This window comes from Lissotriton helveticus, chromosome 10 (assembly GCF_964261635.1).
Source record: "Lissotriton helveticus chromosome 10, aLisHel1.1, whole genome shotgun sequence".
Classification (NCBI taxonomy): Eukaryota; Metazoa; Chordata; class Amphibia; order Caudata; family Salamandridae; genus Lissotriton; species Lissotriton helveticus.
The window spans coordinates 300,051,958-300,076,560 of record NC_136071.1 but is presented as its reverse complement, the minus strand read 5'-3'; the positions used below and the strand labels follow the sequence as shown (position 1 = coordinate 300,076,560).

General features: G+C 49.7%; 1 protein-coding gene across 3 annotated transcripts in view; it reads left to right on the top strand.

Annotated features, from left to right (window-relative positions):
* Positions 1-24,603, top strand: part of SETD2 (SET domain containing 2, histone lysine methyltransferase) — a 1,168,808-nt gene that overhangs the window by 752,395 nt on the left and 391,810 nt on the right. The gene's annotated exons all lie outside the window — the stretch shown is intronic.

The window sequence follows — 24,603 nt, the reverse complement described above, 5'->3', positions numbered from 1 at the left end:
CCATTCGGAGTTTATCCACCCACCCATCCCATCCCCCCCACGGCGGACACCTCTCCCTCCCCAGCTCCCTCCCCACTCCCACCCACGACACTCTCACCCTCCCAACTAAAGATACAGAACATACCGCCTCCCTTACCCTAGCATCCCCCTCTCCCCCACCTCCTATTCTCAGCCCTCACTACCCTCCTGTCTCCCCCACTGTCTTCAGCCTTCACTCACTCTTCTACTCTCCGGCACCGTCTCCCACTGACGTCACTACCTATGCCTCCCACCCACCGCCTACTTCACCTACTTCACCCACACCCCTCGCCCACAAACACGCCCACACTTTGAATGCCATCCCACTCATTAGCACAGCAGAACCTTCCAACAACGCTAGTATATCCCCCCCCGCGATACCCTGCCCGCTTTCCAGCTCACTACTCAACCATTCACCAATGGCTCTCACCACCAACCCCATCCCCAATGCACCTCCTGACCTGACTTAATCCACCCTCCAACAAATGAAAGAGGATATTCTACAAATCAAAAAAGATGTCCACGCAATCAAAGACCTTCTCTCCTCACAGCCCAGTCTACCTCCCACCATCCTTCTACCCCACAAACGATGCACCCTCCCTACATGCCCTCGCCCCCAACGACACCCGCGCTGGCCGATTATCCCAGTTCGCAATAACTCCCACCGCCCCCGTCGTGTCCTCAACCCGTTGTCGGACCGCGACCTATGCTCTCTCCTACGCTCTTATGGCCCAGGTCCGGTAAAACACATAGCCAACACACACATCCCCATACCCACAATTCTTACAAACCCTCTGAGGCTCCCAACACTCAACAACAGAGGTTCCGTCCCTAACAACCTCAGAAAAGTTCCCCTCACACTAGAAAGCTCGACCACCCTTCTCTCTCCCAAACTCAAATGCATCCTACTCAACTGCAGATCGGCCCAGAGACACTCCTCCGACATCGCTGATCTCATCTCAGCTATGGATCTGGACCTAGCCATTCTAACGGAAACGTGGCTTACTGAAGCCTCTACCCCGATTATGGACATACTAGTCCCCCCCAATTATCACATCATTAGGCTGGACAGATCTCCTGGCAAGACGAGCGGGGGAATTGCATGCATTTTTAGGAGCAACCTCTCCGTCACTAAAGTCACCTCCCCCTCCCTTTCCTCCTGTGAACTCCTCTGCCTCGACATCACCAGCGAGGGCAAACAAGTTTGTGCTCTACATCTCATCTATCACCGGCCTGGTGACAATCTCATATTCACCCAACAACTCATGGACATGATCACTTCCAATGCCGGTCGGCAGACCACCCAAGTCTACCTGGGTGACTTCAATCTCCACTGGAACGATCAGAAAGACACAGTGGTGAATAGTCTCAAAACTTTCCTTAATGCGCTTGACCTCACCCAAATATGCGATTGACCAACACACGACAAAGGCTCGATACTCGATCTCATCATTGCCAAAGAGAACTCTACGCAACTGGAGGCGATTCTACCCTGCGACTGGTCAGATCACCACATTATCACCTTCTTTATCAATGAAAAATTTAAGCCTAACCCGGCTCAACCAATCAAATCCAAAACATGGAAAAGGGCCATGAAGAATCTTAACGCCTCTACCCTGCCTCCCCACATCGGCAATCTCCTCCTTCCCCCTTCAGGTGCCTCGGATGTTCAATCACTGACCGACCACTACCTTGACTCTATGAATACAATAGTCAATGAAGTCGCCCCACTGAAACTGAAGAGAGTCTCCACCAAAATTTCTAACCCCTGGTATGATGATAGACTCAATGACGACAGGCGTACTATGCGAATGGCAGAGCGCACCTGGAGATCGGACCCTTCAGCACTGCACCTCAAAAGGCTTAAGAACAAGAGAAATGCCTACTTCAGGAAAATAAAGCACACAGTCAGACTTCTTTAGCCGCCAGTTGGACCAAGCAAAAAACAGGCCAAGAAAGCTGTTCGAACTAATCAAGACCCAAACAAAGACACAACCCTTACAATCAAACAGCACAACAAGCGACACCCCACACTGTGAAGCCTTCTCTGCTTTCTTTAAGCTAAAGACTGACAACATAAGAAATGACCTCATCATGGATGTAAGCCGATTCCCCAACCACACCAGAATGGCTAACACTCAACCTAAAAACAAGGCATCTTGGCTGTACTTCGATACCTACTCGGAAGAAGCAGTACACAAACTGCTCTGCACCTTGAAGCCCTCTAATCACCTCACAGACCCTCTACCTGCTAATGCTGTAAAAGACTTCATCCCCTTGCTCCTCCCTCTCTGGACCAAAATCATCAACAGCTCCCTGCAACAAGGCCTCATTCCAGACTCCCTCAAGGTGGGGCAAGTCACGCCTATACTCAGGAAACCTACAGCTGATCCGTCTGACCTAAACAATTACCGGCCCATCACCAATATCCCCACCCTGGCCAAACTGCTGGAGAAATGTGTCCAACTCCAACTAACAAAACACATTGACCAATTTGACCTCCTCAACCCTCATCAATCAGGCTTCCGAGCGAAACATAGCACGGAAACAGCTATGACTCACATAATTGATGACGCCCTCCAAATTCTTGATCGCAATGAGTCCTGCCTCCTCATCCTTCTTGACCTCTCGTCAGCTTTTGACACGGTCAAACATGAGAACTTGCTGGAGCTGCTAAGCACTAGAATGGGTCTTTCGGGAACTGTTCTCAAATGGTTCTCGTCCTTCCTTCACAACCGGTCTCAGAAGTTCAAGATCGACAATGTGCTATCTACACCTGTGCCTGCAGATCTAGGTGTTCCACAAGGATCCTCCCTCTCCCCCACACTGTTCAACCTCGTCATGGAACCGCTCGCCACCTTGCTCCAAGCCTCCAATGTCCAATTCCATATGTACGCCGACGACACACAACTTTACCTAAAGCTACAATCCCCGGAAGATATCAAACATCTGAATTCCACGCTTATTAACACTCAATCTTGGCTGGCCGATAATCACCTCAAACTAAATGCTCTGAAAACTGTCTATATCAGGAGGTTCGAGATCCAATAGAAGTACAAAAAATCTACTCCTGAAACCGCGTAGATTCCGGAAAGAGAAAACATACAAGCGCTCCTTCTCAGGAATGGCACCCAGGATCTGGAATGCGCTCCCTCCTGAAACCAGGCTTATCTCCTCCACTGCACTCTTCAAGAAAGAGGTGAAAACCATCCTTCTGGCCAAGATCTCCTGAACCTATAGGTGCTGAATCAGAGACTCTGCATTGCTTTGTAGCACTGTTCACCTTGTCCTTTGGCACTATACTTCTACTTGATGGGGACACTACTACGCTACTCCCTTACTACCGACCAATATATGATACACGTTGGTCTACTGATTCACTCTCCCGATGCCCCCACTCAGTGTTCTCTCTATACTAAAACATTGGTATAAGCCATCCACACACCCAAGGTGTACCTGAACACCTCTGTAGTGGGTTCAATGACTTGTGCCGTCTTATATTACTTGTTTACCTGATTGTATATTGATATGTTTTATGTATGTTATTATTATCCTACCATGTTAGTGACTTTTATACTGCTCCCATTACCTCTGTTTCATTCCTACTGCCCCTACCCTGTCTTTGTGAAGCGCTCTGATATCTGTAAGGATCTTGTTCGCGCTATATAAAACTTTGAATAAATAAATAAATAAACCCGGTTGCAAATGCGCTCTGGTATGTAAGACATGCAGCACTAGTTATGGAATGTTGGACCACGGGAAACAATATGATACTTGTAATTGTGCCTTTTTAACCATTGCGCCAAATGCATAACTATGCCCGGAGGATTTCACGAGGCATCCCACTATTACGACATAGGACGGTCACACACAACGGGGTTTCACTTCTAAACATTGCATGCATTGGCTTTTTGTCCTTTTTAGGTTTCGACTTGCCGAAAGCTGCGCAGCAGCGTTTCGCGCAAGGCGAAATCTTTTGAGAAGAGTATGTTGGCGTAGTCCCGCCTCTGTCTTCCATTGGCTAGCTCCATAAATGGAGGCTAGCCATTGGAAGACAGATCTGTCCGTCAATGCCGGAGCAGATTCGGGAGCGTTCCGGCGATTTTTAGGCATTCAGCCCATTTGGTAACGTCATTGCGGTGGTGGGCGGTGTCTATTTTTTTTTGGGGGGGAAGGTTTGTTTTGGTCATTGCAGGCCGACCGCCGCCGGAAGAAGTCCAGGTGAGTGCTTTTTCTTGCCTTCTGCTTTGCCTTTCTTGCCGTATGCCGTTCCCGTCCCCCCTCCCGCTGTCCGTGCCTTTCCCGTCCCCCCTCCCGCTGTCCGTGCCTTTCCCGTCCCCCTCCCGCTGTCCGTGCCTTTCCCGTCCCCCCTCCCGCTGTCCGTGCCTTTCCCGTCCCCCCTCCCGCTGTCCGTGCCTTTCCCGTCCCCCCTCACGCTGTCCGTGCCTTTCCCGTCCCCCCTCCCGCTGTCCGTTAGTTTCCCGCCCCTTTCCCGCTGTCCGTGCCTTTCCTGCCCCCCCTCCCGCTGTCCGTGCCTTTCCTGCCCCCCCTCCCGCTGTCCGTGCCTTTCCTTGTCTAAAATAAGATTCTAAATTTACTTTTGCATTACAATAAGAAGTGATCAAAGGCACACTGGTCGAGCATTTACGGTGCGAACATTTAGGTAGGTTTCAAAAGCTCGGTATCTGATCCGGGAAATGCTTACATGTGTTTAATTATTCAGACTGCGTGCTCAGATGGCTACAGTATGCAAATGAAATATGCGTCTCTGCTGGAAAAACTGGCTTGCACAACCCTGCATGATCCAGAGTTTTACATGCAGCGTGATGCAGAAGCAAAAGATATTTCAATTTATTTTTAGGTAAAAGGAGGCTATTTTTTTCAATGGTCAGCGCCGGTGAGAGAGAATCCCTCTTAGCAGGATGAAGGTTTCCCCAGCATCCGAGCAGCTGTGTCTGTGTAGGCCTGTCTAGTCTGTCCTTCCCTTGCGTGCCCTTCCACTGCCCGCTCCGAGCACTTTAAGCGGTCTCCAGTCACCCCTCTTTTCTATCAGTGCTATTTCTTGTGCGTGAGACACTACACTTGTATCCCTAATGTGCTTGGTCTTCAGCTTTGCCCTCTCTTTCGGAATTCCCTCCTCTGTATCGCCCCCCCCCCCACCACCTTCCCCCTCTGTTTCTGCCTAAGGCCTTTTTGAAATCATTCCGATTGATAGAAAGCCAAGAGGCCCTCCGAGATGAATACATTATTCAAATTAAGAGCTGACCTTTCCCACGGAGTGTCCCGTGACTTGTGAAATATTTCTACCTGCTGCAGGGGATTGCTGTGGGGTGGGGGTGGTGGCCTCGGGGGTCGGGCCCGTTTTTCCTGTCGTCCTTTGGTCCGGGGGAGATTGTTGGCGCCTCGGCCAGGAGCCGGAGGGCACTCTGCTGGGTGCTGGCTGGCACGCCACTAATTCAGGGCACTCTGCTTGCCCTTGGGCTAGCCTCGGATTCTGGCTTCAGTTGAGCATACAAATTCACCAAGCCTGGGAAATCCTTGCTGGAAGAAAACAGCTTACCTGGAGATGTGCACGTAAAATCGTGGGTTATGAAGCTGAGTGGAACAATCCATGTGCTGCACAAATCTATCTGCAAGCAGCAAATCACAGATTTAAATCTCAAGGTAGTGGGTGGGGGTAAGGCAGCAGCTTTGGGGGTGCGGGGGCACTACGTGAAAATGTCGGGCTAGGACTGGCCAGGAACCCGGAGTTTAGGCAGCTCTGGCTGTTACGCCACATCATCTCCCCTGTATGATTTGTGCCGGGGGACACAGGCATCTGCTGGTCAGTAATGCCCTCCAGCTTTAAGAGAGAGGCTTATCAGGACGAACAGAAGGGTCTTCTTAGGAGAAAGGTGATGGTACAGCCATTTAATGGGAACGACGTGGGCAAAATCAAACGACCAGGGCAGCCTTACAGCCTGAGACCAAAGACATAGCTGGACACCAAGTAGGACTCTGTTTCAGAAGATATTTTAACCATTCTTAAAACGGTCTGCCCAATGCTGCAAGTCTTTTCAATTGTAAACCCTATAACATGATTATGTTGTGCAAATATGTGGCATTGTTTTATCAATTTTGAGGCTGTAAGTGTATATGCAACTCCAGTTTTACAAGCCATTGCATTTACGCAAGTTTGAGCTATTGCCAATGTAAATGACAATGCCATTTCTTTATCTGTTTTCAAAACCAACACATAAATACAAATTTGGTCATTTACAATGCCAATAGCTCTAACTTTTCCAAAGGTGAAACCGTTGCATTGTAAATGCTTGTTAAAATCAGCTTCTTTCCAGTCATCGTGCTTCCCGATAACTAACATAATTAGTACAGCAGGTCAAGTACCACGTCCAGGATGACCGACCCGTATGGGTTCGGTAAACGTATTTCTGCAGACAGTCTGGTGAAAATGTGCCAGCATTCAGTGCCTGCTCGCGGTGCGTCCACAACGTGCATATCACCGCTCAGACGCCAAAAATTCCTGCGCCCGTGTCAGTTTCAGGAGGCACTTGTATGGAACGGAGAGGTGAGTGGCGTGTTCTAGAACACATACATAGGGTCTAGATATTTAACCGGGTCTAAATACAGAACCTTTGACCCTAATAATGGTTTCTATTTCTGCCCACCAGGTTGAATTTATTTCCCCACCGTGATAAGATGGTATGGTATGTCACGTTGTCACTTTATTAAGGATTTGTCTACCCATTCCAACTATCACCCTACAGGGTTTCTCTTATGTTATGTCATTATAGGAATAAACCATTGTAAATTAAATTACGAGGCATGTTGGAACTGTGTCAACCACCGAACCTTGCCGTATCGGATGGTTTTAACCTTCACCTGACTTTCTAAGTTTTTCGCCATTACTATCCGTGCCCATGACGACTAGTTCATGCTGGACCATGGGACAATTTAATCAGTGATGGCTACTAGAACCATTGATTCGGTGAGTAGTAGCACTGGAAGTCTTTTCCCTGTTAGATAAAACATTTCTTTTCCCTGTACTAGTACTGATACGGCCCGCCTTTTTTGTATCTACAGCGAGTCCCCTGTCCCTTTCGCCTCTTTGACGTTGGAGCCCACAGGCCGAGAGTGAATGGTAATACATTCAGAGTCCTTTTACTTAATCACCATTAATCCTACGTGTCCATCACCAGAATAATAAGATTGTATTCTTAAATTTATTGTAGGTGTCTCCTCCCCTCTTTTGGTCCTAATGAAGACCCCAGTAAGGATTAATCTACCTACATGAACCAGGGGGTCGAAACGTAGATTGCCTTGTCAGAGTGGACAATTACAGACAATATAAATTGATTATCTCTGTCTAATATGACTGTCCATACGTAATTGCTGCCTCTATGTGGCTGGATAGATCTCCGTCAATTTGCCAATGTAATTATTTACACCTTGCCTTTCCCAAACCCTCACGAGTGCACACTTCCCTTTGAGCACTTTCTCCTCACTTTCTCTGGAACACCGGCAATTTATATATAAATGTACATACTATCCATGCTGTTTCATTGAATAAATCAGCATATGATGAAATTTGATACATTGTAAGATTTGTTCTGTAGTAGGGGATCTCTGTGTATAGTCATAATCTAGTGAATAGTCCCGCCCATGTGCGTGGACCCCGGAGCAATCAAAAATAATCTCTTATAGTGTCAAAAAATGCAGAAAAGCATAGACACTTAAGAGAGAATTTAAAGACAGATAATGCAGCCTAAAAAGGCTACACTGTCCAGTACTTCAACTAGAAATTCCACCACAAAATCCACAAAACAGCAAAAGCCTGAACAGATTTCCCTTGCTTTTTGTTGGTGTTTTTTCACTAAATTCGATTTTGTGTACTTTTAAAGTACTTTGGTGACTTTCTTCTTGGTTTTCTGCACCCTTTTGTTGTCCATAATGCCTGCATTATTTGACAAATGCCCGGAGTGCTCCAGGAAGAAGGCCAAGTCAGATCCCCATGAGGTGTGTATCCTCTGCCTTCCCACATCCCACATCCCAGAGGAGTGTGTGATCTGTAGAGGCTTCTCTGGCAGGACCCTGAAGGACAGGAGGAAGATTAGACTTCAGGGCCTGGAAGAAAGAAGAATGAAGGCTCAAGGTGGGTCTGGAGGGGCTTCTACTGCCCATGCTGAGGCCTCTGGGGGGCTCCCCAGGGGCAGGAAGTCCAGCAAACATCCACGGTCTCCGTCTGGGTCGGTTGCTCTGACCACGACGTTGAGAGGAAGGTCCACGGCCAGTTCCCGGTCTCCCCAGGGCTCTGGGTTGAGAAAACGTCGCCCGTCGACGTCGAGGGACTTACACAGGCCGCCGTTGAACCCGGTGTCGATTTCTTCGTCGTCGGCGTCGAGTGGACGGCATCGGAGGACCCGGCGTCGGCGCTCGCCGTCGAGGCGACACCGCCGTTCGCCGTCGAGGGCGAGGACCTCGGCGTCGTCGAGGGGATCCTCGTCGTCGAGGCCGCCGTCGAAGAGGCCGCGGTCGCCGTCGAGGCGGAAGAGGTCTCCGGCGCAGAAGACGTCGAGGCGATCGAGGTCGACGTCAAGGCGATCGAAGAGGTCGTCGTCGAGGTCGCCGTCGAGGCGTCAGCGCCCGTCGTCGAGGTTTAGAGGATCGTCCATCTGGTCGGGGTCGACGTCGAGGCATAGAAGCCGGTCGACGCCGAGGCGTGTGAAACGGTCGACGCCAAAGGTCCGCTCGACGTCAAGGGGGCCACGTTCGACGTCTGAACACCGGTCTTCGACGTCAGGGGGTCGTAAGGACAGGCCGAGGACTGTGGGGGGCTCCCCTCAGTCAGGACAGGATGGTGGCTCACCGGGAACGGCGTACTCAGAGATGTATACCCCGAAGAAGACTATTACACCTCCTCCTCCTCCTCCTTTGCCTAGAGGTCCTCCTCCGAGGGCTCCGACCCCTCCTCCATTGCCTCCTCTACCTGCTCTTCCGTCAGGACCGCAGGCCCCGGTGCCGGGTGCTCCTCCTCCGGTTCCACCGAGATCGGTGTCGATGCCCAGACTTCCGACACCTCCGAAGAAGACTCCTAAGTCGAAGGTTCCTCCTAAGCCCAAGACGTCCGACCCGGGGAAGCCGGCGGAGCGTCCCAGACCCAGGAGATCGAGGTCACGCTCAGGGGGGAGAGACAGATCTAGGAGTGGACACGGATCCTCCTCGAGATCCAGACATCGCCATAGGAGGCATAGGTCCAGGTCCCGTTCGGCCTCTGGGACCCGTTCATATTCACCTACATTGTCGGATTCACCGGAGACGAGGGTGTCTCCGATAGATGACATTGGCACCGTTCCAGGAGGTTCTCCTGAGAGGGGCTGCGAAGTTGGGGATCAAGGTGACACCCCTACGCCCACGACTTCTGTGATCTTCGAGACTTTGCACACGAAGCACCTGTCTCGCCCCCTACTGCCTTTGGTGCCAGGACTGGTCGAGCCTGCTGAACAGCTCTTCCTTACGCCGGCGGTGGTGAAAGCCGCTCCCTCCAGGCTTGTCAAGAAGTACAGGGCTCCAGAGTCGGACCCGGCCTTCTTACGGAAGGACCCAGTGCCTGATTCGGTGATTGTGACGGCGGCTCGGAAACTACATGCTACCTCCCCGTCCTCCACTGTGCCTCCGGATAAGGAGAGCCGCTGGATCGACTCAGCTGGACGGAAGGCGTGTGGGACGTCTTCCACGACGATGAAGGCCTCCAGCGACTCAGCGTTGTTGGGGCGGTACGACCGTGCACTGTGGGATTCCATGGAACAGTTTGCGGACCTTGTCCCGCGGGACAGGAAAGAGGACTTCATGGAGATCGTCCAGGAAGGGATGCTGGTTTCGAACCAGGCCATCAGCGCCGCGGCGGATATCTCCCTGTTGGCCGCGCATGGATACTGCCACGGTATCAATCAGAGACGCCATGCTTGGCTCCGGCTAACGTCGCTCAAGCCTGAAGCGCAACAACAAGTGGCAAATCTGCCGTTTTCCGGAGACACCCTCTTCGGGAAACACGCAGATGACGAAATGGCCAGCATGAAGGCAGAGGCTGAAACCCTGACGGCTGTGGGTTTGGAGAAGCCCAAAGAAAAGAAACCCTACCGCCAGTTCCAACGACGGTTCGGGTCGCAGGGTAGAGGAAGGGGACAGTCTTCTGGGCAACAGCAGCAGCAGCAACAACAGCAGCAATACAGAAGACCCTTCCAGAAACGTCAGAGGGGTAGAGGTGGACAGCAGTCCTCTACCGCGAACAAGGGCCCGGCTGGGTCTCGACCCTGAGCGGTTACTTCCCCTTCGTCCGTTACCCGCTCCGGTGGGGGGGAAGCGTTCAATTTTTTCTGGCAGAGTGGAGAAAAATTACTCGGGACAAGTGGGTGCTGAATATTGTTTGCAATGGATACAGTCTTCGGTTCACCAGCCCTCCTCCATCGATTCCTCCGGTCAGCTCGCAGTATCAACTGCGCGAGCTCCAGGCGGAGGCCGATATCCTGTTAAGGAAAAGGGCGATAGAAGACGTACCTCTGTCTCAAAGAGGAAGAGGTCTGTGTACTCTGTTTTTTCTGGTCCGCAAGAAGGACAAGAACGAGTTCAGGCCCATTCTGGACTTGCGACAGGCAAACAAATGGATTCGCAGAGAAAAGTTTCGCATGCTGTCGTTGCATCAGATTTATCCTCGGCTGCAACGGGGAGACTGGCTTTGCGCCATAGACCTACAGGATGCGTACTTCCATGTGCCCATTGCTCACAAACACAGGAAGTTCCTGTGATTTCAAGTCGGCACCAATCACTATCAGTACACGGTACTTCCGTTCGGGCTGAAGTCTGCTCCCCGGACGTTCTCGAAGTGCATGGCAGTGGTAGCGGCACACCTGCGGAAGAACAAGGTGTTCGTCTACCCATACCTGGACGATTGGTTGATCAAGGCCTCCTCCTTCTCGGAAGCTCAAGCACACTTCCAGAAGACGTGCGTTCTCTTGAACAAGCTGGGGTTGCACATCAACATGTCCAAGTCTGTCCCGACTCCGGTCCAGTGCATCCAGTACCTGGGAGCCTCCATCGATACGCTGTCGGCAAGCGTGTCTCCTTCGGAAGAGTGACATTTATCACTCCTTCGGAAGGCTCAGGCTCTCCTGTCCACTCCATCCACGACAGTGAGGACGGTGTCTTCTCTGCTGGGATCGATGGCCTCTTGCATCTTCCTGACGCCATATGCACGGCTGCATATGAGACCGCTGCAGGAGTGCTTGGAAGATCAGTGGGACCAGAGGAGAGGCTCTTGGGACGACAAGATACGACTGTCTCTGCATGCTCTTCAGTCTCTGAAGTGGTGGTGTTCAGCGGAGAATCTCCTCAGAGGGGTTCCCTTCCACAAGGACATTCCCACTCAGACTATCGAGATGGATGCTTCTCTCCTGGGATGGGGAGCGCACTCCGGAGATCTGCAGATTCAAGGGACGTGGTCCCCGTCGGAGTCCACGTACCACATCAATTTCCTGGAACTCAGGGCTGTTCACTTGGCGCTGAAGGCCTTTCAACCGTCCTTCCGGACCAACTCTCTGCTTGTGCAGACGGACAATACGACCACGATGTATTACCTCAACAAGCAGGGGGGCTCGAGATCACGCACTCTGTCTCAGGAGGCGCAGGCGATCTGGCATTGGCTTCTGGCTCGAGGACTCTCGATAACGGCCACTCATCTGCCAGGTGTGCAGAATGTTCAGGCAGACGAGCTGAGCAGACTGATTCAGGAAAACCACGAATGGGTCATAAACGACGAAGTACTAGGAGACGTCTTCGCAAGGTGGGGAACTCCAGGCGTAGATCTGTTCGCCACCGCAGAAAACAGCAAATGCCGAGACTTCGCCTCCAGGTACTACCAGCCAGGGACGCTGGGGGACGCGTTATGGATCAACTGGTCGAACAGCTTTCTGTACGCTTTTCCTCCCATTCCCCTGATTCCAGCGGTTCTCATCAAGCTCTCCCACTCCAGGGCGAAGATGATTCTGATTGCCCCGGAATGGCCCAGACAGTGGTGGTTCACGGACCTGCTTCACCGGTCTCTCCTTCCTCACATGAAGCTGCCGTGCAGGCCGGACCTTCTCACGAAGTTCGGGGGGCGGATGGTGCACCCCAACCTCTCGTCTTTGAGTTTGGCGGCATGGCTCCTGAAATAGTGCAATATGGCCATTTGAATCTCCCAGAGGATTGTATGGACATACTGAAGGAGGCGAAGCGACCTTCCACTAGGACTTCTTATGCTTACAAGTGGAAGAGGTTTTGCATCTGGTGCAAGTCCAAGAACTATGACCCTACGACATGCAAGGAGGATGTCATCCTTCCATATCTGCTACATCTGGCGCAGTCTGGCCTTAATGTCCATTCCATTAAGGTTCATCTGGCTGCTTTAACTGCCTACAGGAAATGCCCTTCACAGACTTCCTTCTTTCAGATCCCTGTGATCAAAGATTTTTTGGAAGGCTTGAAGAAAGTGTTCCCTCCTGTCAGGCTTCCTTCGCCTTCATGGGACTTGAATGTGGTGCTGTCCAGGTTGATGAAGGAGCCTTTTGAACCTATTCATAAGGCTTCGTTGCAGCATCTGTCCTGGAAGGCGGCGTTCCTCGTGGCCATTACATCGGCCCGCAGGGTGAGTGAAATTCAGGCGTTGTGTTGCCAAGAACCTTATACTGTATTTCATGCTGCTAAGGTTGTTATGCGTACTCACCCTAAGTTTCTGTCCAAGGTTGTTTCTGATTTTCATATCAACCAGACTATATCTTTACCTACGTTCTTTCAGAATCCTTCATCTCCAGCGGAAAAGTCTTTGCATTCCCTGGATGTTAGGAGGGTGCTGAAATTTTATCTGGATAAAACCAGTGATATTCGTAGGTCAGACCAATTGTTCATCAATTATGGATCTGTCAGGACGGGTCTTGCGACCTCTAAGCAGTCTATCTCTAGGTGGATTGTGTCCTGCATACAGCTGTGTTACCAAAAAGCTAATAAGACCTTAGGAGGTAAGCCTAAGGCTCATTCCACCAGGGGCAAGGCTGCCACGACAGCATTGCTCCGTAATGTTCCGATTGCATAAATCTGCAAGGCGGCCACTTGGAAGTCGGTTCATACCTTTGCTAAGCATTACTGCCTGGACTCTGATGCTAGGGCAGATGCTCAGTTTGGACAGGCTTCACTGCGAAATCTGTTCGCACAATAGTGGTGTTGATTCTCTTTTCTCCACCGCCGCTTTGGTGTGGGGATGGGCTTGCCATTCTATTCACTAGATTATGACTATACACAGAGATCCCCTACTACAGAAGGAGTAGTTTCTGTCCTGTAACTCCAGTTCTGTAGTAGGGGTATCTCTGTTATAGTCATAAGCGCCCTCCCTCCTCCCCGGTGGAGAGAGACATATTCCTTTACGGAATGCTACAGGTCTGGCGTGTTACGCCTTCAAAAAGAACTGAAAGTAAGTTGGACCTGCTATGCATGCTGGGATACTGGGAGAAGGTTCTGGAAGATTCTCTTAAAGGCACAGTATCCTGTTTTGAGCCACATAATGGCAGCCTATGGGGCTTGTCTGTCCAGGTTCTTCTCTCTATCATTCCTGAGGGAGTTTTGCTGTTAAAGCAAGGGAAATCTGTACAGGCTTTTGCTGTTTTGTGGATTTTGTGGTGGAATTTCTAGTTGAAGTACTGGACAGTGTAGCCTTTTTAGGCTGCATTATCTGTCTTTAAATTCTCTCTTAAGTGTCTATGCTTTTCTGCATTTTTTGACACTATAAGAGATTATTTTTGATTGCTCCGGGGTCCACGCACATGGGCGGGACTATTCACTAGATTATGACTATAACAGAGATACCCCAACTACAGAACTGGAGTTACAGGACAGAAACTACTCCTTTTCAAGGTGATGTTACATTTTGTTTATTGAATTGTGTACCGCTGTGACCTTTTCTTTTGTGCTGTATTTTACCCGGGTCCAGTGGTCTTTCGGGGATTACCCCATTGTTATATAACACTTACCTGTACTTTAGGCAGGGCTGCTGGACATGGCACACAGGCAGTGTGCCATGTCAACTTTTGTCATTTTTCACTTCACCAATGCATGCAAGCTGCGGTGGCATGGCCTTGGTGAGAGGTTCCTAGGGGATTCTTTTCAGTCCCCATGCCATGGGTACCGTTTACTAGGGAGTTACAGGGGTCTGAAGTTGTCCTAATCGGGGTACGGTTTTAGGGAAGTAGCTCTGTCACAATGGACCTGGTTAGCAGGCACCCTGTGCACTTACAGTCTAAACCTCATCATTTTCCAAGCAAAACGTGGTGGGCTAACCATGTTAAGAGGCACTTTTTCACATCATGCCTCAGTGGAACCTTAATCTGGTGTTAACTTTCTTGATGTGTGCTCCTATAGAGCCTCACCATAATTGTTCCCTCAGGCTTCTATTAGAGCAGCCTTCCATCTGCCTATAGAGTAAGTGAGCTGCAAGCCTTTCATCTATGCCGCCTGACTTATCAGTCTATCCCAACAAACTGGTGCTTAGCACTAGGGTCTCATTGCTACCGATAGTGGTTACCCCATATCACATAGGCCAATCCATTGCTCTACCTACATTTTACTCTCCTCCTCATCCCTTTACAGAAGAGGAGAGACTCCACTGCCTGGGCCCCAAAAGATCATTGTCGTTCTACCTTGACCGTACACGAGAATTCCGGGTGTACGACCAACTCTTCAAGGGAATGTTGGTGCGAAGAAAGTTCAGGCTGTGCAGAAGCACACCGTCTCCAAACTTAAAGTGCTCTGCATTTAAATCTACTACGCATTGGCCAAGAAGCAACTCTAGGTTTTTAATATCATTTCACCAGAGCTAAAGCTGCAATCACTGTTAGCTCGCGTAGTTCTAGTCCTAGACATCTGCCAGGCAACAACTTGGGCTTCCCTGCACACGTTCACCAAACAATACTGTCTGGATAGTCAGATCCGTAGGGATGGGCACTTCGTCCGTTCGGTCCTGCAGGACTGCCTTTTTAGGTCTCGGCTAGTGTAGGCTGCGCTTGCGCAGTCTCGCTGGTGAGATTTTGTTTTCTAGAATTGGGTTTAAACAAGCCAGCTCTTCTCCATTGGCTGGCTTCCTAAATGGTGGCCAGCCATTGGAGAAGAGCTTTGTCTGTTACTTTAAGCCCCGTCCGTTTCGGATTGAGGGGCGGGTTTTTTCCTGTCCTTTCTCTCTGTGACGTCTAAAGGAAAAAACACTCTCTCCCCCCCCACCCCCCCGCCCCCCCAATCTGAAAAGGATGTGGCTTAGATCCAAATAAGAACCATTTGTCTGTAAGCCCCGCCCTGGCAGCAATCGATAATTTCGGACCATCTTTAAAAGTAGATAAAGTCCCTTTTAGTCGAGGGCTACTTAATAAAAACCCCAAAAGTATTACCGTATAATGCATAACACATCTAGCACCACGTATTTAAGCAGCTCGACAGAGGAAAGTAAAATAATTAAATTAATCCCTTGTATATCCATGTATTTTAAATAAATTTGTTGCATTCGTGATCTCTTAGGCTGAATATGTCCCTGGACAATTTTGAATACGGGTTTCCCTATTACACTTTCAGTAGGAAGTTGCCGCTGTCTGTACAATGACGAGAAGGCATTACTTCTTCAAGATGGCTGACTCACTGCGTACTTGATCCCCCGGATGTGAGACGCTGGCAGAGGGGCCGCGGCTGCCGAGCTGGAAAGTTTGCGGGACTCTTTGGGTTGCAGCACCCTCTCGCTCCGAGCGATCGCTGCGCGTGCCCCGGGCCGCAGGCTAGCGCGAGGAGCCCCTGACCCGACCTCGGTGGACGCAGCCATGATCAACTCTCGCAACAACCGCGTGATGGTGGAGGGAGTGGGCGCCCGTGTGTCCTGGGCCAACTGGAAGTTGGTCAAGCAGGGCGGCGGCTAGGGACACATAGGCACCGTGTGCAGCTTTGAGAGCCCCGAGGAGGTGGTGGTGGTCTAGGACAACGGCACCGCTTCTAACTACCGCTGCTCCGGAGCTTATGACCTACGCATTCTGGACAGCGCTCCCACAGGTGAGAGAGCCTGCAGGGGCTGAGGGAGCAATATGTTGGTGCAAGGTTTGAGGGTACTGCATGCATTATTAGAGCGTGAGTTACTGAAAGACAGAGATATAGAACGTGTTTGTGATGAGAACTCGGGTGCAGAGATATATCAAGTAGATGGCACCCTACGGTAAATTGCAACCTAGATCTCCCACTCCCCCCCCACCCCCAAAGAATGAGGACAGTGATAATTGAGACTGTTTATTGACTTCCTATTCAGACATCCCATTCCCATTATTGACTTTAAGCCACTAACGGTTGAAGGTTGAGCCACGAAGGTTTGTTTATTCGCAAGGACTTGCTTCCAACTGAGAACAGCTTGCACTTTCCCATTGGCGTTATGGCACCTCTACCAAGAACTTCTGTTACATAACCTTTTAAATCACTGGGTGTGATCGCTGACAGACAATCTATGTGGCGATTTAATGCTCCGGTCCCAATATAGAAGCGCAGTTCCGGTTTGCTTTTGCTTTTTGGGGAGTGGATTAACACATTTTGCAGCATGTTGTCACCTTAAATTAACAGTATATTTCAAGTGTTTGCTCAGCTTTTAAATACGTGAACTCTGTTTCAGGTAGTTCGCGATACCCTGGCTTAAATCCAATCTAATACACTGATGTGACTTTTTTTTTAAAAGTGTGATCAATAAAGATAAAACCTGTCACCTGTAATGCAGGTGGAGCCGTTTAATTACTCCGAGAATTGTAATTTATGTGCATTATTTGGTAACAAGCCAGCGCATCTGTTGAATTAACGAGATGCGTTGTTTTATTTGGAAGCAATGTGATATCGATGTAGTCAAACAAATGTTTCGTTAGACTGTACTGAACTGTGGTTGTCAATCTCTATTGTTTGTTTGTCACTTTAATACTCTAAAAATAACCGATCATATGTTGCTACTGTGTTAGGCGTGTGTGTGGCTTGAATGGGCAACTAAGCACACCTGTGCAGACACACTGCATGCAGATAGTGCAATGGAGCCCGTCATGTAGGCTCCCGTACAACCTTTTCTTTCACCCATATGCAAACGACTTTCATTTTTTTACCTCTGTTTGCAGTTTGTCGGTCAGGTGTTTTCAACTTTTTGATTCTAGAAAGTCTTTTTTAGCCAACAAACGTATTTAGTGTTACACACAATACAGACGTTTCTGCTTTCCGTGAGTATTGAGCAGCTCCGTGTTGTCATTGTGCACGTCCCAGCAGCTCCATTCGGTCCTTTTGGACACTTTCAATTATTCGCAGAGGCTGAGAGCCGTTAGACCCGCAGCTGGGCCGTCGCTGTGAGAAGACCTTTGCATGACAATATGGGCGGCCCCCATCTGTGCCTGGCCTTCTGCTTTGCTGCGCGGATTCCCCACTGACTGTGAGTTGGGGGAGGCAGGCTTTGGGATATTGTCTTCCCTTGAGAGAGCACAAGTCTTTTGTGCACCCCACAAAGAGGCATCCCTACCTTACCTTCTGTGTGGCAAGTGGCCTGGGGTTGATCGGCAGGCGATGTGCGACGAGGCCAATTGGTATGCTAGGCTTTGTCTGGGGAGTTTATTAAAAGTTGAAACTTGTGGATTTTCATCTTTACCAGCCAAGGAGGTAGCACACGTAAAGTTTGTGCTTACTAATCATCAGATGTGTTAAAAGATAGGATACTGAAATTCAGTTTGCACAGGAGCCCACCATGTTTTGCCTCTATCACACATCACCACGGATGTAAATGGAGGATGGTTTCGCAGCAGTCTTGGACCTACGGACTCTTGACATGAGGAGAGCCATTCGCTCTAAGAATGCACTGCACAGCATGTTTATGGCTGGGCTAATGAAATGCTGAAGGAACGGTGTCGCTTGTAATGGGTGCCCGGGATCCGAAAGCGCTTTAAGGCATTTTGATGATGGGAATGTACTACAGTACATTTGCCTATTTGGATCCGAAAGGGTCATGACCCAGAACATCTGCCTTTTTTGCCGTGACCTGTCCTTCCATCTCTGTGTGTGTGTGTGTGTGTGTGTGGCTCTGTGTTTGTGTGTGTGTGGCTCTGTGTGTGTGGCTGTGTGTGTGTGGCTCTGTGTGTGTGAAAATGCAATAGGTCTCGCATTTGCGAGAGATTAGGCTATTGGCATTGTAAATGACAATGCCATTTATTGATCTGTTTTCAAAACAAACACATTAATAGAAAATTTGTCATTTACAATGCCAATAGCTCTAACTTTTGCAAAGGCGAGACCGTTGCATTGTAAATGCTTGTTTTTAATTGGTTTGCAGACCCACCACTGTGGATAGTATTGTTTGGTTATCTATTCAAAGGTAAGTTTCTGTCAGATAAATAATTTATTTACCTTTAATAACGCTGTATCTGGTAGAGACTATAGCTAGCCACAGATTCCTTACCGAGCCACCCATCGACCCAGCTCTGCAAATGGATTTCTAGGGACATGGCTGATCCCATTCAGGGCACATGTTTTCCACACCAGTGAGCAGTGTTCTTCATGGCTCCGCGCTTCGCTGTGAAAAGTCGTGAAAAAACTGACGTCATCTTGCTTAGGTGACGCTAATGTAGGTGTTGCAGATGTCACTTCTAACCGCACATGCGGAGCAGAACGACGCCACATACTGGTGCTCAGGGGTACTGCTCATAAACAATCTTCAGGATCTAGTCAGACGCTTGTGAAATTCAAAGGTAAGAAATCTGTGTCGAGATATAGTCTCCACCAGATAAGGCGTTACCAAGGGTAAGTAACTGGTTCATCAAGACTCTACCTAGATTGCTATTGTAGATAACCACCCAACATGAACGGGGAGGAGTGCAAAGTGTTTAGGAAATACACAGCGGCAAACAACCAAGGGGCACTGCTAAGTGCACTGTTCATAAGGACAGGCCAACCTAAATAGTCCTGAACTGAGGTACAAATTCTTACCTGAATGTGTCTCGCAGTAGCCTGCAGTCAGGCAACACACCCAGCTGATTGGGTGTGAGAGACAACTACTTGTGTCCGCAGGAATTATGCAGCGTAGCTCAGTTCCAGTGCAAACACTGGAAATTAAATCGCTTGGCATTTTTAAACCTCGGATATACAAAGAGGACAACTCATCATAGTGTCCCTTGCACATTTGCTTCAGGTTTTGTGTACTGCAGCTGCTGACTAAACTATCTTTACCACTAAATTGTTTACAGATTGTTACTACAATTGCATTGAGTTTAAGGAAAACAAGTGTGCTTAGACATGATACGTGCGAATAATAATAATAAAGTAACAACCCCATTCTGACATAGCCGCCATGGCAGTGTCCGCATAGGATGCAGATGCCGCCAGTACTAATGAGTAGGTCAGTAGTGCGCTCCAAGAACCTGCCGGGCACACGCACACTTTTTTTTTTTAAACATAGGATGGAAAAAGCAAAAACTTCTGTGTTTGATAAAATAAACAACACTTTAGCCAGACACCCTTGTCATTGAGCAACAGGTTTTTAGGTAAATGTGTGCTTTGTGCAAAAGAAAAATGCTATGAGTCACACTGAAGACTGCCAGTGGAGGAAGAGGCTTACGTCATGCCCCATGCTGTTTGCAGTGTTCAGCAGGAAGCTGTAGGAAAGTGCCCTGTCCGAGGCATATGACCTGTAGATTGTATACTTTAGCATAGATCGCCTTCTGGTGTTGGGCTCGGATATTTGCACTTTGTGTGAGAAAGTGCCATCTTTCTTGCATTGGTATGCCCCCACTTTTTTCTGAACTGCTGATGTGCTTTGGCTGTGTGTGCCCTGGGTTCCTGCCAACCAGGTACCCAGGGCCTGTGTTCCTTCCCTAAAACTGTGTTGAAACTAAAACCCAATTGGCATCTCTGGCCACCTATCAGCCCCTAGTAAATGGTACCCTGGACATGGTGACCAGAGAAGACCCCTGAGGACTGCAGCCCTTATTGTGCCACCCTCAGGGGCCCTGTACCCTGACACCCACACACTGCCTTTGCAGGCGGAGTGTCTAAGTACAGAACTAAACAAAGAGTTGACACGGCACACATCCCTGTGTGCCATGCCCACAGAACCCACTGCCCTGGCATACGTCAGTCACCCCTCTAGCTGGGTGCCCTATGCCAGAGGTGTGGGCACAGGTGCATGAGCCCTGTGCCCCTACAGTACCCAGGGCCATTCCTGGGCACTGTAAGCTCAGTGATGCCATTAAAAGTATATGGTGCTGGGAGGTTGTCATTACGAACTCCACAGCACCATAATGGCTACACTGAAGACTGACAAGTTTGGTATCAAACTTCTCAGCACATTAAACCCGCACTGATGCCAGTGTGGGATTTAATGTAAAATGCACCAGAGGGCATCTTAAAGATGCCCCCTGAAAACCTAACCTCCAATCCACGTCTGGGCTGAGTGGCTGCAGAGGCTGCCACACAGCAGACATGTTGCTGGACCTCTGGGTGAAGAGCCCCCCGCTCTCCTGGGCCTGCAACAATGCACATCCTGGGCTAGGTGCTAGGTCTCCTCCCCCAAGATGGGCAGGGGGAAGCTTCAAAGGCATGCCGCCTCTGTGAGCTTCTCCAGACCATTTGCTGTACACAGCAACTGGCCCCCACCAGTCCTGACCCCCACTCTGGCGGGAAGACTGGCGGGAAAAACTACGTCAGGAAGGGGGGGGTGCCAGCCTGTGCTAACCCCACCCCTCAGGTGGGGGAGACGAGTTGAAGCATGACCCCGGGCTCCGGCCATCTTGAAGATGGGGAGCCCTGCCCAATCACAGCTAGGCTCCTGCCCCACTCCCACAGGAGAGGAGCAGGCTAGGGGGTGTACCCACCCCAGGACAGAGACTTATTGGTTCCTGCCCTTCCCTACCTGTAACGACCCTAAATTCAGTATTTAGGGGCTCCCTGAACCGTCCTTCCTCAGATCCCGAGAAGAAAAGAAGAAAGAAGACCAAGAGGAGGAAGACCCGCCGCGCAGCGGCTAACAGGATGACAACAACTGACTTGGCCACAGGCCTACCGGCCTGTCCATCCTGGAACCTGCTCCTGCCTAAATCCCGGCGACTCCTGCGAACAGCAACCTTGGGACACCCAGATGACCTGCCTGCCTTGACCCACTTAAAGACTGGGACTCCCATCAGCAGAGGCTCTGCTGCAACAACCCCCCTGGTGCCAGCCAGGAAGCTCCGGATCAGCCCACTCTGCACCCGCCAAGCCCGGCCCGTGCCCGAGTGATCCAAGACCACAAGGACGTCCCCCTGGCGACTGGGACCCGAAGTCCAGTGCCCAAAGACCCTCCTCGAGGAACCAGACGACGCCTGCAGATTCAGAACCAGGGGCCACCCCAACCGCGACCAGCTGAGGGTAAGCGTTTCCAACACCCAAAGACACCCCTGCACCCGGCGCCCTACAGCCCCCTGTGCCTCCCTTTGGGGTACCTGTCTCTGCTCCAAGATCCCAACTTACCTCTCGAAGTGCTGGTCACCCCTGGAGAGTCTCCGCCCCCGAGCCTGCAGCCTTTGTAACCTTTTTACCTTTCCTATTGGATAACATTGAGCGCCCGACGGCTCAAAAGCACCCTGCACCCAGCCGCCCGAGTACCGCTGGCTTGTGCCACTTTTGCCCTATCCTGCTTCCCCCTTTGCCCTGAGCAAGTGACCAGGATCCCAGCTCCCACTGCCGCGAGGCCTGCTAGCCAGCAGCCACCAACCGGAGGCCCCCTGTCCCTCATTGGATAACATTGGGCCTAACTACCTCTGCACCCGGCCGCCCCTGCGCCGCCGAGGGTACACCAACTGTACCTACCTGACCCTGGGGGACCCCTGAGTCTATGCCCAGAACCACAACTTCACCAGTCGAGTACTCACCTGGAAACCAGTAACTCACTTACCTGCCTTTGGATGACATTGACTGGTTTGACTCGAAAAATCTTCTAAGTGTGAAGTTTTGGAAACTCAAAATATTCATATAAAATCAACCGCATTCCGAAGTACTCACCTGTGATCAGGAGAGAAGCTAGTACTGTACTTTGTAGCCCAGTAGTGAACCGCAAAAGTAATCGTTACCCGGTTTACTAGTAACCTGACGTTTCTCCATAGGAATCCATTGTCTGCTTTTCTATGAAGTTTCGACTTTTGAAAACTTGAAATATTCTTTAAAAATCATACGAAATACTGAAACGAAATTACTTAACTGTTTTAAGTTGAGACCTCAGTGCTGGACCCAGGAGCCTAGTACTGGATTACCAAAGAAACAAGATTGTACTTTACCTGCAACCTGAATTTTCTCCCATTGGATAACATTGGCAGATTTTTGTTGAAAATTTTCTAAGTGTGAACTTTTAAAATAGCTTACTATTCCTGAAAAATCACTGCAACACCTAAAACGTTTTTACTAAACTGTTTTCAGCTTAGACCCCCGGACTGAATCTAGGAGCCAATCCTGGAACTACCAAAGAAATCTACCAAGTAATCAACTGTGTTTATATAAGAAAATCCATTGAGCTCAATGCTAAATTGTGTGTTGAATTGTGTTGCCTACTGCAACCCCTGTACCTATTGTGTTTACAAAGTTAATTGCCTTTCTGCAAAGTACTCATCTGAGACCGCTCACATTGAGAACAGTATATTTTGATACCTGTTGGTTCTAGAAATAAAACAACTATATCTTTGATATAAAAACAATTGGCCTGGAGTTCAGTCCTTGAGTGTGTGAAACCTTTTGCTGACTGAGTGTGTACAACAAATGCTTTACACTGTCCTCTGGTACTGCCGTACTGCTCGACCAAGCTACCACTTTAGAGAGTAAGGTCACACCTAGCTTTAACCTCTGTTATACCTCTGGGGTTTGTGGACTCTATACACACTGTACCTTATTCTGGTCCAGTATATATAGAGCCACTTTCTCACACTTTGTTTTTGTCGAAGAAGTCTTTGAAGTCACTGGATAGGTGACTCCTCCTTATGGTGATAGTGCTCATGGGCATCGACTCCATCTTAAGATTGTTTTTTCCGCCATCTGGTTCGGATATACATGGCTGCGGTTCGGTATCGTATTCGATTCTCCTTTGACGCGCAATCCTTTACGTTCAACGGTATTGTTTTCAATCTCGCTCCTCGTGGATCCATAATCTGAACACCTTTGATTTCGGTCGTCGCTGCGGGCCGTTGGGCCTTTCCTCGCCATCAGGCCCTACAGCTAATGGAAAGAACTCCATTCAAAAAATGCCCCCTGTGTGGTGCCAAATTCTCACACACTGATCTCCACAAGGTCTGTAACCTTTGCCTCTCTCCAGAACACGAGGATAAAGATTGCCCAGCCTGCGCTTAATTTTGATCGAAGAAAACCATATGTGATCGCCGGGCTTGACGTCACATAAAGTCTCGATGCACTACCTCGGTGCCGTACGACCTCTTTGATGCAGGTCCTGATGCTCCCGAGGAACAAGAACAGGACAATAAACACATCAGCGCCTCCGAGGCCGACAAAGCTGAGACCAAAGATCAGACAATTACTCCAGGTTAGCGATCTGTGAGTACTGATATCAACACCTCTCCCTCGTCTCAAAAACATAAGGCCCCGGTAACACCTTCGCCTTCCGGCTCAGGTCGACACCGCGAGAACTTCTGACGCCGGGCCTTCGGACTCGGCCCCGAAGTCCAAAGACAAGACTTCAGGCGGCTCGGGACCGAGCCAGCCACGCATCGGTACCGAACTACCATCCCCGGTACCGAAACCCAAACATTCGGCACTGAAACACCAGCATGATAAACCCTCGGAGCCGAAACCGGACCACAAATCTTCGGAGCCAAAAAAGAGCAAATCTTCAAAACCGAAAAAAATCCGAGGAGCCGAAGAAAGACCATAAATCCTTGGAGTCGAACAAGTCCTCCTCCGAAGCAAAAGGACACTAAAACCCCTCCTAAAGCTTGGGAACCAAAACCAAAAAATCCAAAATCGGTACCGAACAAAGATTCTGGTTTAAAAGACCTTTTGTCAACCAGATCCAGTGGATCCTAAACAAAAATCTCTTCACATTGACCCTAAAACTGGTCGGATCAAGAAAATTCTATCTAAAAAGAGACCTTTGGACTCCTCAGAAGACCCCAAGGTACCCTTAAGAAACAGAGACATGGGAACTTCTCCAGCCAGACCCTTCTCTCCTCCAAATATCCCCACAACACCTCTTTCTCCAGCACACTCTCCAATGTCTCCATATTCACCTACACCACAAGATGATGATGATCACTGTGGGGGTGGGGGTGAGGATGAGAACCCACAGGAGGATAATGATGACCCTAGCCTCCCACCACCTGATTCTTGGGAGGATTACGATAATCCACCAGATGTCCCCGATCTACCAGCTCCAGACTTCTACCCATCTAGGCCATCCCCCCAGATGACAACATATGTTTTGCACAGCTCATAAATAGAGCTGCCCAATATCATGGGGTGGAATTACACTCAGATCCACAGGAGGAAGATTTTTTGTTA